The sequence below is a fragment of the Lycium ferocissimum genome, chromosome 5, assembly GCF_029784015.1.
Source record: "Lycium ferocissimum isolate CSIRO_LF1 chromosome 5, AGI_CSIRO_Lferr_CH_V1, whole genome shotgun sequence".
NCBI lineage: Eukaryota > Viridiplantae > Streptophyta > Magnoliopsida > Solanales > Solanaceae > Lycium > Lycium ferocissimum.
This window is the reverse complement of record NC_081346.1, coordinates 64,510,270-64,522,038: the sequence shown is the minus strand read 5'-3', so window position 1 is coordinate 64,522,038 and position 11,769 is coordinate 64,510,270.

Here is an 11,769-nt window from a genome sequence, read left to right as displayed (position 1 = left end):
TCGTTTTGGTTTTCAAATTTATAATGTCATTGTTTTTACCCCGGAGGCATGTTTTTTAAAGGGTTCTTTATGTAAATGATATCCCCCTATTACGGGAAACTCGCCAAATTTTTTCTAGCCCTTAAATTTAAATTCGGGGGCCAAGTTCTAAAAGGGGGAATTTTGTTCCCTCGGAAAATTCCCCGTTAGTGTAAAGGAGCAAAACCCAGAAGGACAGGGCGTTTTTTAAAGGTTTTGGGGACAAAGTAAGAAATAATATGTGATATTTCCCAATTTAAGTTTTCCCAAAGACTTTGGGGTTTAAAGGGAAAAGAAATTTTTAAAGGGGAAAACCCGACCCATAGTTGGGAAAGGGGGTTTTAAAACTTCGAGTATGGAGCTAATGATGTGTGGATGATGCTCCGGAAGAGTTATAACTTTCCCTTAGAATGGTATTGAAGTGATGAACAAGTGTTAAGAAGGTTCCACAAGGATCGGAGATCAAACGAGTTGTCGAGAACAAAAAAGGGAAACCCCTTTTGGGCATTATACGGCCCAACCACGGACCGTATAAATTGTACCAGCCGTATTTTGGGACCGAAATAATTAGCCAAGGAGGGCACCAGCTTTTTGGGATAAACATCGGCCAACATCGGTTCGTATAAATAGTGGGGCCGTATGTTGGTCCGTATAATTTTGGGATCCCCGGTTTTTTAAGTTAAGTATAAGGGCCCCTTTTTTCATTTCATTTTCATTTTATCTTTTCACCTCTCTCATTCAAAAAAACTCTAGGGGGTTCCCTTCCTTAAGATAAGAAAAACCAAGGAAATAAAAGGATCAACAACATCAAATTCAGGAAGGTGTATAAAACCCGTAAAGTTCATCTTCCAGGAAAATAAAAAAGAGAGAAAAAAAAGGGTTTTGGTGCTAAAAGGGGAAACCCCCTGAGACTTGTTCTACCATTCCCCGGTAAGTTTAAAGTCTTTTCAAGTTGTTTAAGGTTTTGGGAAGGTTAAGATCCCCAAATTTTAGAAAAGCATGAAAGGGTATTTTTAAATTTTAAGGCAAATCAAAAAGGTAGTAGTCAATCATTAAACGAAATGTTGTTTTAAAAAAATTGTTATAAATGATATTTGAACATGAAATAAGCATTGGATACGAAAAGGATGCGATAGTAAATTTTACTAAGTATGAAAAATTTAAAAAGTAAAGTTATGAAATACGAATCAGGGAAGGAGGATTGTTTTGGGATTTTTGGAGGTTATTAGAATGTTGGAAGTTGATATGGACTATGGTGGAAAGAAAGTTTAAACAAAGGAAACGGCCCAATTTTCTATATTTTTAAAGAAAGGTCCCCAATGATTGTTTAATAATGTTGATGGAACCCTTTTAAGGAAAAAAGCGCGAGCATTTAAAGAAGAACGAGCAACTTTTCAAAGTTAAACGACAAAGGTAATGGCTTCCACCTTTCTTTCAAAGGCATGCTTCTATGGTATGAACCCCCATCCTTTGGATCTTTTCCTCAATATTTTTATCGGGAAAATGATGAATCTACATTAAAAAAAGCTCGATGAGATGAAATAAAAGAGTTAGAATGTGATGTTTAACCCGAGTCTGGGATCCTAAAATTACAATACAAGGTTTCTAAAGGTTCGACCTTTTTTATGACTCCTTCTAATTTAAACCTTTTTGATAAGGGAATTTTATGATGATTAGTCTCTTTCCCCCCGTGACTTTTCCTCCGCCTCCCCGGAATCTCCCAAATTCGAAGAACCAAGGCCTACGCCCTAAGTAGCCACCCGAGAGAAAAATAAAAATTACAGAAAAGATAGTAATGACAATGAGCCACGATTTAAGGAGCTAAAACGTGTAGGGGAAAAAGAGACAAGACACGGGGTCGATAATTGGAGGATAAAAATTAAACCCAAAGTCCCGAAACGAAGGGTGACGCCCGTAAGTCTCTAAAAAAAAATTCCATTTTGGGATTTTCCTTGAAACTCACCTTAACAATGTTAGTCCTCCAAGGTGAGATGCGATAATCTTCTTTCTCCCTCTGATCGGGGGTTTACGACCCATTCCCCGGGGTGACTATAGATGCGTATTTTTTCCCGTATATGTTTGGGTGATTAGTATATATATATATGTATGTAATGATAATAAATTTGGGGAAACCATGATAAACCCCAAGACGATTAATAAAAACATGATATGTATGAAAGTTTGGCCTTTTTATGTATCTATGGGAAAAGGTAATGATAAAAATGGGGTTTGGATGAAAATTAATGTTATTTGTGTGAGGGTGAGATTCCACCGCGCCCTAATTGGGGGACAGGCCCAAACTAGTGGTCGTGCGCTCCCCCGCTTGGGGAGGGCGGAAAGCCACCACCGGCCCCTGGGGTTTTTGCACATTTCCCCCCCCTGAAAGGGGGACGACCCCCCCTGGGCTGCGTCGACTTTCAGGTGGGGGGGTTTGGGACAGCCCCAAAGGGGGATACATTGGGGGAACCCACGGAACGATGATGATGACGGTGTGTATGGTATGATAATGCATGTATGCTATGATGATGTATATATATATATATATATGATATGGAACGTACGTATTTATATAATGACGTTTATACGATACGGTACTATATGACATGCTATATGTAATATATGTATAAACGTATCTAGCCGAAGGTTATATCCTCGTCTCGTGCTTACTATGATTTCCCTATTATATTCATTTCACTCATGCCTTACATACTCGCATTATCAGACACGTACGTCCCTTTTCGGGGATCGTTATGTGTACGTCAGCTGCGCGGGACAAATGTAGACGGTACGGGATCCATGAGCCACTGTGCGTAGGCGTAAGCCCTCCTTTATCCCATGTGAGGTGCTATTTTTGAGATGTTATTTCGTGTATATATGTATATATCTTGGGCATGACGGGGTCCCGTCCCGTCCATATGTTCAATGTTCTAGCAGAGGCTTTGTGAGATGCATACGTTGCAGTAGTATGTCCCATAGGATTCATGTATATGCAAGTCTATGTATATTATTATTTTGATAGCCCAAAGGGCCTAGGTTTATATAAGTAAATATATTTTCAATGAAAAACGTTTTCTATGTTTACAAATTGATAAGGAATATGAATAAAGGCAGGATAAGCAGTAGAATGAGTGGTGCTCGATGGTCACTTCGGTACTGTGGGCCGTGCCCGTAGTTCGGGTCGTGACAGTTAGGCCTTGTTGTGTGATTTTAAATAGCCACCCCGTTGTGTTGCATCTATCTTGTTCTATTTGTTGCTGGCTGCTGTCATGAGATAGTAGATATTGGTGACTAGTGAAATCTTGATGATGATATTGTATCACCTTACTTGTTCCTGTTTTGAGACTAGGATTGTGACTCTATTGTGGCTTATTGTGTAGCCTTTTTATCGATATTGTTGGTGTGCCCATGTGTGGTACTTTTGAGATTGATTTGATTATTGACATTGAACTCATACATTACATGCATTCTCATCCTTCATGATATATTATTGATGCATTAATGATATACAAGAAAATATTGTTATGAGCTGGGCTCAGTTGGATGAGAGTGACGTGAGGACCAATGTCCGATGTTTATCTTGGAATCGAGGTATGCGTGCTAGTAGTGATTGCCGAAGTCTTTTCCATAATCGTGAGGATTGGTATAAAGACTTTACGGGTGCTCCATGGATTGTGCTGCTAAGATGTGATGTTCCATCATCGGAGTACATGTGTATCGGTGCATATTCATTGCATTCATATTTCATACATTATTGCATTGTACCTTTGGCTTCTTGTGATATTCTTGTGATATACGGATTCTGATATAATGTACTGAGACTTGGCATAGTTGGGCTTAGATGTTATAACATAGGTGAAGACTGCTACTTGGTTACTGGCTCGTGTTGACTTATACCTTGTTGATTTTCCTATTTTATCGTAGTTTATTGTATTGGTATATGTTAGGTAATCTTAGTCAGCCTATGATACCTACCAGTACGTGTTGGTTGTACTGACCTGCACTTGTTGCATTCTTTTATGAATGCAAAGTATTAGGTGGGATCGACATCTACCCCTTGTGGCTGAGAGTTCAAGGCTGCTGATTCGAGTCTATTGGGGTGAGCATGTGGACGCTTCGCCACCCGAAGACTCTTCTTCTATTATGTCTTACTTTGCTATTCTGAGACATTATTGAGACTATTGATGTATTATTATTACTTCCAAACTTATAGATTTTAGTTAGATGCTCTTGTATGACCAGACCTGATACTAGGGTCGTTTTTTATTTCCTTCCCCATTTATTATATATTCATATGTCAGACTTACGTTACTTTATCTTCTTCCGCTATTTATACTGTATTTGTGAATGTTGGGTTAAGGGTTCGCCTACCGAGGTGGGATAGGTAGGTGCTCGCACGACTTTGTGAAATTGGGTCATGACATGTTCCTCTTACTTGATATAACCCATAAATTGAAAATCATCCAATAATAATCACTAATTCATGCTCAATTTCTAAAACTCCCAATTCTTATGTTGGGTTCCAAAATCCTTCAATATTTCTCTTAAAATCAACATTTTAAGCATGGGGTTTTGATTCTAACCATGAAAATAATCATAAAAATAGAGTTAGGAGACTTACCCACTGATTGTTTTTTGAATTCCCTTCAATTTGCCTCCAAAATTGCTCGCAACTTAAGGGTTTTAGAATGAAAGACTTAAGGAAGAAGACACTAAAAGAACCACATTCTGTTTAGCGAATTGCGCACCTGCGCACCCAAGTTCGCACCGGCGGAAGAGACCTCGCCACGGCGCATTCCTACCAAATATCCTAAGCTCGTAGTGGCGGAGCTCAGCTCGTGGCTGCGCATATGTACCTCGGGAAAATCGTCGCGCAGGGCGGACCAAGACAAACCCAGTTGTCCATCGCTCCTGCAGGCTCTTCTTGTAGGAGCGCGTCTGCAGGGGAGGGACCACATTTGCGCCTGCGCGAACACCAGAACCAGAAAAATCTGGCTTTTAACTCTCTCAACTGAAATTCGAGACTCTCCCAAAACAAACCAAATATGCAGACACATGTAAAAACGCACTACGAACTCACTCGTGTACTCCGAATTTCGAACAGAGGTCTTGTTGACTAAGTTAACTCCGAACGGGCGAAAACCAGCCAAATGACCAAAATTCCCCCAAGAACCTCCGGAACTTAACCAAACACTGAAACAACCTATATTCGATGTTCCGAAGCTAATGGAACCGACGAAATTCCCAAAATGACACAAATACCCCTGATGATGCCTAAAGTAAACCCAACACTTAAAGATTCCTTAACTTAGCAAATTTCCAATCTCAAGCGATTACAACCACCTCGGGAATTATGCCAACCACACCCACTATACAACAATCCCAAAACAAGCAAAGGGGCGGGTTCACAAGGTCAAAATAGGCAAAAATGAGAAAATAACCAAAACGACCTAACGGGTCGTTACACCCAAATTCCAATTTTATCTTTCACGATTTTCGCCCCTTATTTTATTTTAAATGATCTTCGCCAAGCATCTTTGCTTTCTCTATTAACTACTCAATCATGCGTTTCTTACTTGATGATCCTATAGTCGTAAAACTTTCTAGAGGATATTTTTCGTACCTTGGTCTTACCTTTCACCTTATACATTCCTCCGTGACTGTTTAGGATCATAATGTCCATATACTCATATAACTTGATGAGATCTTTGCCAATATTGACTTATGGGTAAGAAGGCTTCCGTCAATATTAACTTTTTAAGTAACATACGCCGTCCTTCCGCCTTTTCTAACCATTTATGATCCTATTGATGCTCGAAACAATATAACTATCTTTGTACGGATGTTGCAATGTCATATCGTATCGTCATGGACATTAAGGATTGCAATCCCTATAATTCACACTCTTTTCCTATTCTCTCATTTGTGTTTTACCTTTTTTCTTGTAGACCATCCGTATAAATGAAACTCTAATATCATACCAAAACATATACATACCCTTCTCATACCTTCCATGTAAAGAAATACAACTTTCATCTCATCACAACGTTGCCTTATCAATCAAGCATCTCTAAGGTTGCTAACCAATCCGAACATAAACGCGGTCTTTTACTATTATATGATAAAGAATCCCACCTAAATTTCTTTTTCTAACTTTACTCTCTTCCCTATCTTGGGCCTCATCTACAATGCTTTAAAGGCTATCTTTATAATGTAACATATGACATTTTACGATCACACTCCTATATATACAGATATTTTTTTTTCCAAAACAATAAATATACCTTCCATCACAAGTCACCCTAATCCTGGGATCCCCATGCATGTGAATCTCGCCATGACCCTACCCTGGAGCCCAGATCTAGCACATACCGATCTAACATAGGTGGCAGAATTCCCCCAACCTGTTGTCCTCCTACCTGTTGTCTATCGCTGCTCGAGAATCCTAAAAAAGTACCCACTATTTCGACACTCATAGTCTGACCACAACCTTCATCTGGTTCTTATTCCGTAAATGCTAGTGAGTCTTGGTTAACTGACCCCCAAGATCGTATATTTCTCAATTTCTCAGAAGACCTCACACCATCTGGTGCCTTATTACTATACAGGGTCCGGGGATCAACCGATCTGTCAAAACTTGTGCTACCCTCCTTACCTCTCGCTCAACTGGGTCCATAAAGAAAACTGGTAGTACTGGAGCTCTTCCTTCTCCTAGCTACTGTAATACCATCGGGGTTGGAATCTCCCATCGTGGTGACTCATCCCGCATCTCAGACAGATCTATCTCGGTAGAAGACATCACCTCAGAAGGATATGTCCCAATACAGTAACTTGCTCCCTCTCTCAGATTATCTGTAGTCTTTTCGTAGAATTTATCTCCTGACTATAAAACAACAAAGGTCAGGATTAAGAATTTCATTTCCCATGACTCGGCTCTACAGCATGATCTAGGAAAAAAAAAAGAAAGATAACCATCCTAAATGCCCTGTAGCCTCGTGTTTATAAGTGTGGCACGCAACACACCCATAAATAAGACTCTACTAGACACGACTTGTAGACATCGCTAGGACGAACGTGCTCTGGTACCAAGTTTGTCACGCCCCAAATCTAGAGAAGGGTGGTCGGCACCTGGTGCCATGCTCGAACCACTTTGGAGGGGTAACCCTCAACTTATGCTGATAGGGCCTACATGCACACAGACAATACTAACAAACCGGCAAGGCCACAATCTGAATATACTCAAACACTGGCTATCTCGTCTGAACTAAGCGCACACAACCCAAACATATATATACAACTGATCAAGCCGACGAGGCTGATATAACCGTACTTAATTCACCATATCAAACTAGGTATACACAAGGCGAACAAGGCTACAACACTGACATACTATATATAGGATTTGTCTACAAGCCTCTAAGAAAAACATAACTGTAACATGGTCGGGACAGGGCCCTGGCCTACCCATCAAGTCTGTAAATACAAAGAAAGACACCAAAATACATGACAACTCTGAACAAAGAGAGCTCACCAATTAACTGATACTAGATCCTGTCTACTATGGAAGTCTGACCGTCTGTCTACCTGCACCTGCAGGCATGAATACAGCGCCCCCGGCAAAAGGGGCGTCACTACAAAACAATGTACTGAGCATGTAAGGCAATAGATAACTGAAACTGAGACTGAACTGAAAACATAACAATCTGGAGGCCAAAGAATGCCCTGAACATCTCACCTGTTCTAACTCATATGAAATGCAATATAATAATGTTATACATCTCATGACCAAGTGGTCAGGAAACTGTAGAATATATATATATATCACTGACCATCAGGCCAGGCAATCCGTCTCACTGACTCGTAGGCCAGAAAAATCTGTTTCACTGACCAGGTGGCCAGGCTAAAGAAAATGTCTCGCTGACCAAGTGGCCAGGCTAAACAAAATCTCTCTCCCTCTCATATATATATATATATATACATATATGTATGTATATCTATCATGTTGTATATCATATGTAAACTGACATTTATGAATACGTCAACATGTCTCTTTCTAACTCTTCTTCTAACAATGGAATAAGGAGCAGATAGGAATCCCTCGGAAGATACAATATCACATCTAGTAGCGTTACACCTTTATGACAACTCTAAATAATAGTTCTTTTTTTTATTCGATAAACGCTTATTATCTACGGATCATGCCAAGAAAAGAAAGAATAGCAATTACATACCTTAGTCTCCTTGAATCGTTAATACCTCTCAAGCAGCCCACAAAACAATTCAATCTACAATAGCACAATGAGGCTCATGATTAATACTAAATAGAAGTTACGTTCATAACTTAAGCTAGTAGCTCGTCTAAGTAAATTTGGCAGCATCTCCCATATAACAAGGACTCCCTTTCAATACCATATGCTAATTACAACAATCAGGACAGTCCAACAAACATACAATATCCATAACAAGAAGCCAAACAACACCAACAAGTCACAACAACATCACGACGATCGGCAAGCTCGGATCGAAACCCGTATACCCCTTGTCGCTCCTTAAAACTTCTTATCTTAACTTGAAAATACTCTTAACATGATTAGGAAGTCATTTATCAAAAATTACAGCCCTTTAACATACATATATATCAAGAAAAACAGTCCACAATTCCAACTCACTCTGATTACCAATTCTAGATACTAGTTCATGTTTAATCCTTCCATTTAACTTAAACAACATCAAATAACCTTAAGCACAAGTAAAAACAAAGTATACTTACCTCTTACAACAGCTTCAACTTAAAATCCAAGAGTTACCAAGCTTACAACAGCCCTGAATGGCAATACAACATCATAGAAGTGCCAATCTTCACCTAAGCTAATCTCCACCTAAGCTAATCTCCAAGGTTAATGTTGGGCTAAATCATCAAAGCTCACCCTTAATCACTTATGAACTGCTTGGGAGGGATTTTGGGAGTATGAGTTGAATTTTGAGCAGAAAATTAGTTAAAATGAACCCTCAAACGTATTTATACTAAAGAAGGTCAACCACCGCCATAGTGGGTCCCAAAAGGCGCTGCCTGCGCAGTCTCGCGAAAATGTAAATATCTCTCTAATCCGATGTCACATTGACAAGCGGTTTAGTGTGTTAGAAACTAGACTCGTAGACCTCAGTTTGATGGGTGGAGCACCCCCGTAACTTTAGGTATACTGGGCGAAAAGCTCAGTGACATTAGACCCAAATTTCAGCAAAATTTATGAATGTAACTTACGATACTTTTCACCGACTTTTATTTTACAAATTGCATGACTTCAAAACTTAACATACGAATATTATATGATTCAAGTACCTTAAAAAACAACCTTCTTAGCATATGAAGAAATCCTAATTTAACCCCGAAAGTATGGGTTATAAAACCTTTGATTCTTTTAACCCCGAAAGCTTTAGATACTCGCTTAACACTGGCTAAAAGTTTTTCTTAAACTTGTAAGGGTTCCATGGCCTCTCCAGGCTTATGATACTTTACTTACAAACAAACGGCGCGAAAATTTGTGAGGTATAACATATTGGAGGCTAGAGTCAGCTTATCCCCAGTACAGATCAACCCAGCAGGAATTCAAAGTACTATCAAATAACTTTATCTGCAGATGATTGGTGATAGACCAAGGGTTGAGTGGAAATGTATCATGTTTAAGAATGCAGCAAGGCCAAAGGCTAGATTCACCATGTGGTTACAGTTTCAAAATAGACTTCTGACTATGGACAGAATAGATAAATGGGAAATGCAAGTGGATATGAAATGTGTGCTATGTAACACTCATAATGAGACTCGAGACCATCTGTTTTTGCACTGTGAGTACTCTTTTTTGGTATGGCACAAGATTAGACAATGTTTAAAGGCCTCTCATTATGTGGCACAAGATTAGACAATGGTTAAAGGCCTCTCATTATGTGCACACTAACCGGGAACACCATTTGAAGTGGGTGATAGCAAGGTCCAAGGGAAAGACTCAAGCGTTTCAAAATGGCTTACGCTGAGACTGTGTATGCATTGTGGATTGAAAGGAACCAACGAGTATTTGAAAAGAAGACTAGAGATTGGTATAGTATTGCTAAGGAAGTTATATATATATATATATATATATATATATATATATATATATATATATATATATATATATATGCAATGTCAGAGTCCCAGTAGGTACTAGGCAATTTGTGCAACAACTTATGTTTTGATAGTCACCTGATTAGCTGACAAGCAGGATAAGAGTTGTTTATTTTGAGCGTAGCTAGTTGTGTTATAACTGAGCTACAATTTTGTAACGTTTACTTGGTGATTAACGTAATGGGTTTTATATATATATATATATTCACACCTTAAATTAAAAAAAAAATAATCTTAAGACATATATATATCGTCCACAACCCAAACAACAACAATATACCCAATCACACAATTACTTAATAAATATAATCAAGTGTGTATATAATATATATATATATATATATATATATATATATATATATATATATTATATTCACACCTTAAATCAAAAAGAAAATACTTCTTAAGACATATATAGCTTCCACAACCCAAACAACAACAACATACCCAATGCAGTCCCACACAATTACTTAATAAATATAATCAAGTATTAATAAGAATGTTTAAACATGTAAGTGTTTCTATACTTAGTTAATTATATTTTTATGATGTAAAAATTTCTATTTTAGTTTGTTTTATTTTCTATTTTAGTTTGTTTTATTTGTTTATTCTTCTGCTTTCATTTTTCTTAAATTTACTTAGGTAGATGAGATTTCATTTGTGTGGGGTCTTCATTATAAAAAGGGTTTAAAAGAATTTTGAAAAACAGCAATATAATTTTATTTAAGAATTTCTAAAGATGAAAATACTTTGCAATGCATAAAAAGTATAGTCATCTTATTCAGTAATTTATTATCATTTCCAACTTAGAGTTTCAGAAAATGTTTATTATCTTTTTAATCAAATATCTGAATAAGTATTTTCAACAAAAATGTTTAGTCGATATAAGGCTAAAGAATTTTGGGCTGCAACCATGTAATATTCATTTATACTTGTAAAAGAACGCATGTGCCCTCTTAAATTAAAATGATTACCCACCCATATCCTTATTATTTTCGTACCCTCAGAAAAAATCAAAACTATTTAAGTGAGATGCCTCAAAAATTATGATACCAACATGGTACATAAATATACTGAGATGGTATCATGAAAGACTGTTTCAATCCTTCTCTTAATCCTCCATGATACCATCATGGTATATAAATAGACTGAGATGGTATTATGGATGATCATGTTTATTTATTAAAAAGACATACTTTTCTTGGTCCGCCATGATACCTTTATGATATATAAATATACTGTGATGGTATTACAGAGGAAAGGTTTTGGGCGAGGGGGTTATGTCGGGTAAATATTTTTGGCCGGCTAGGGTAGAAGCGACATTACTCTAGGAGGGGCATGGGACGAGTAAATATTTTATATTTTAGGGGTATTTGGTGTTGTCAATGTGCGCGCCTCCTCAAACCAAAATAATTACCTGCCCATACCCCCATTAATTTCGTACCCCCAGAAAAATCAAAACTATTTACTCGAGATGCCCTCAAATTATGATAATAACATGGTATATAAATATAGTGAGATGGTATCATGGAAGACTGCTTCAATCCTTTTCTTAGTCCTCCATGATATATGATATATAAATATCTTTGAGATGG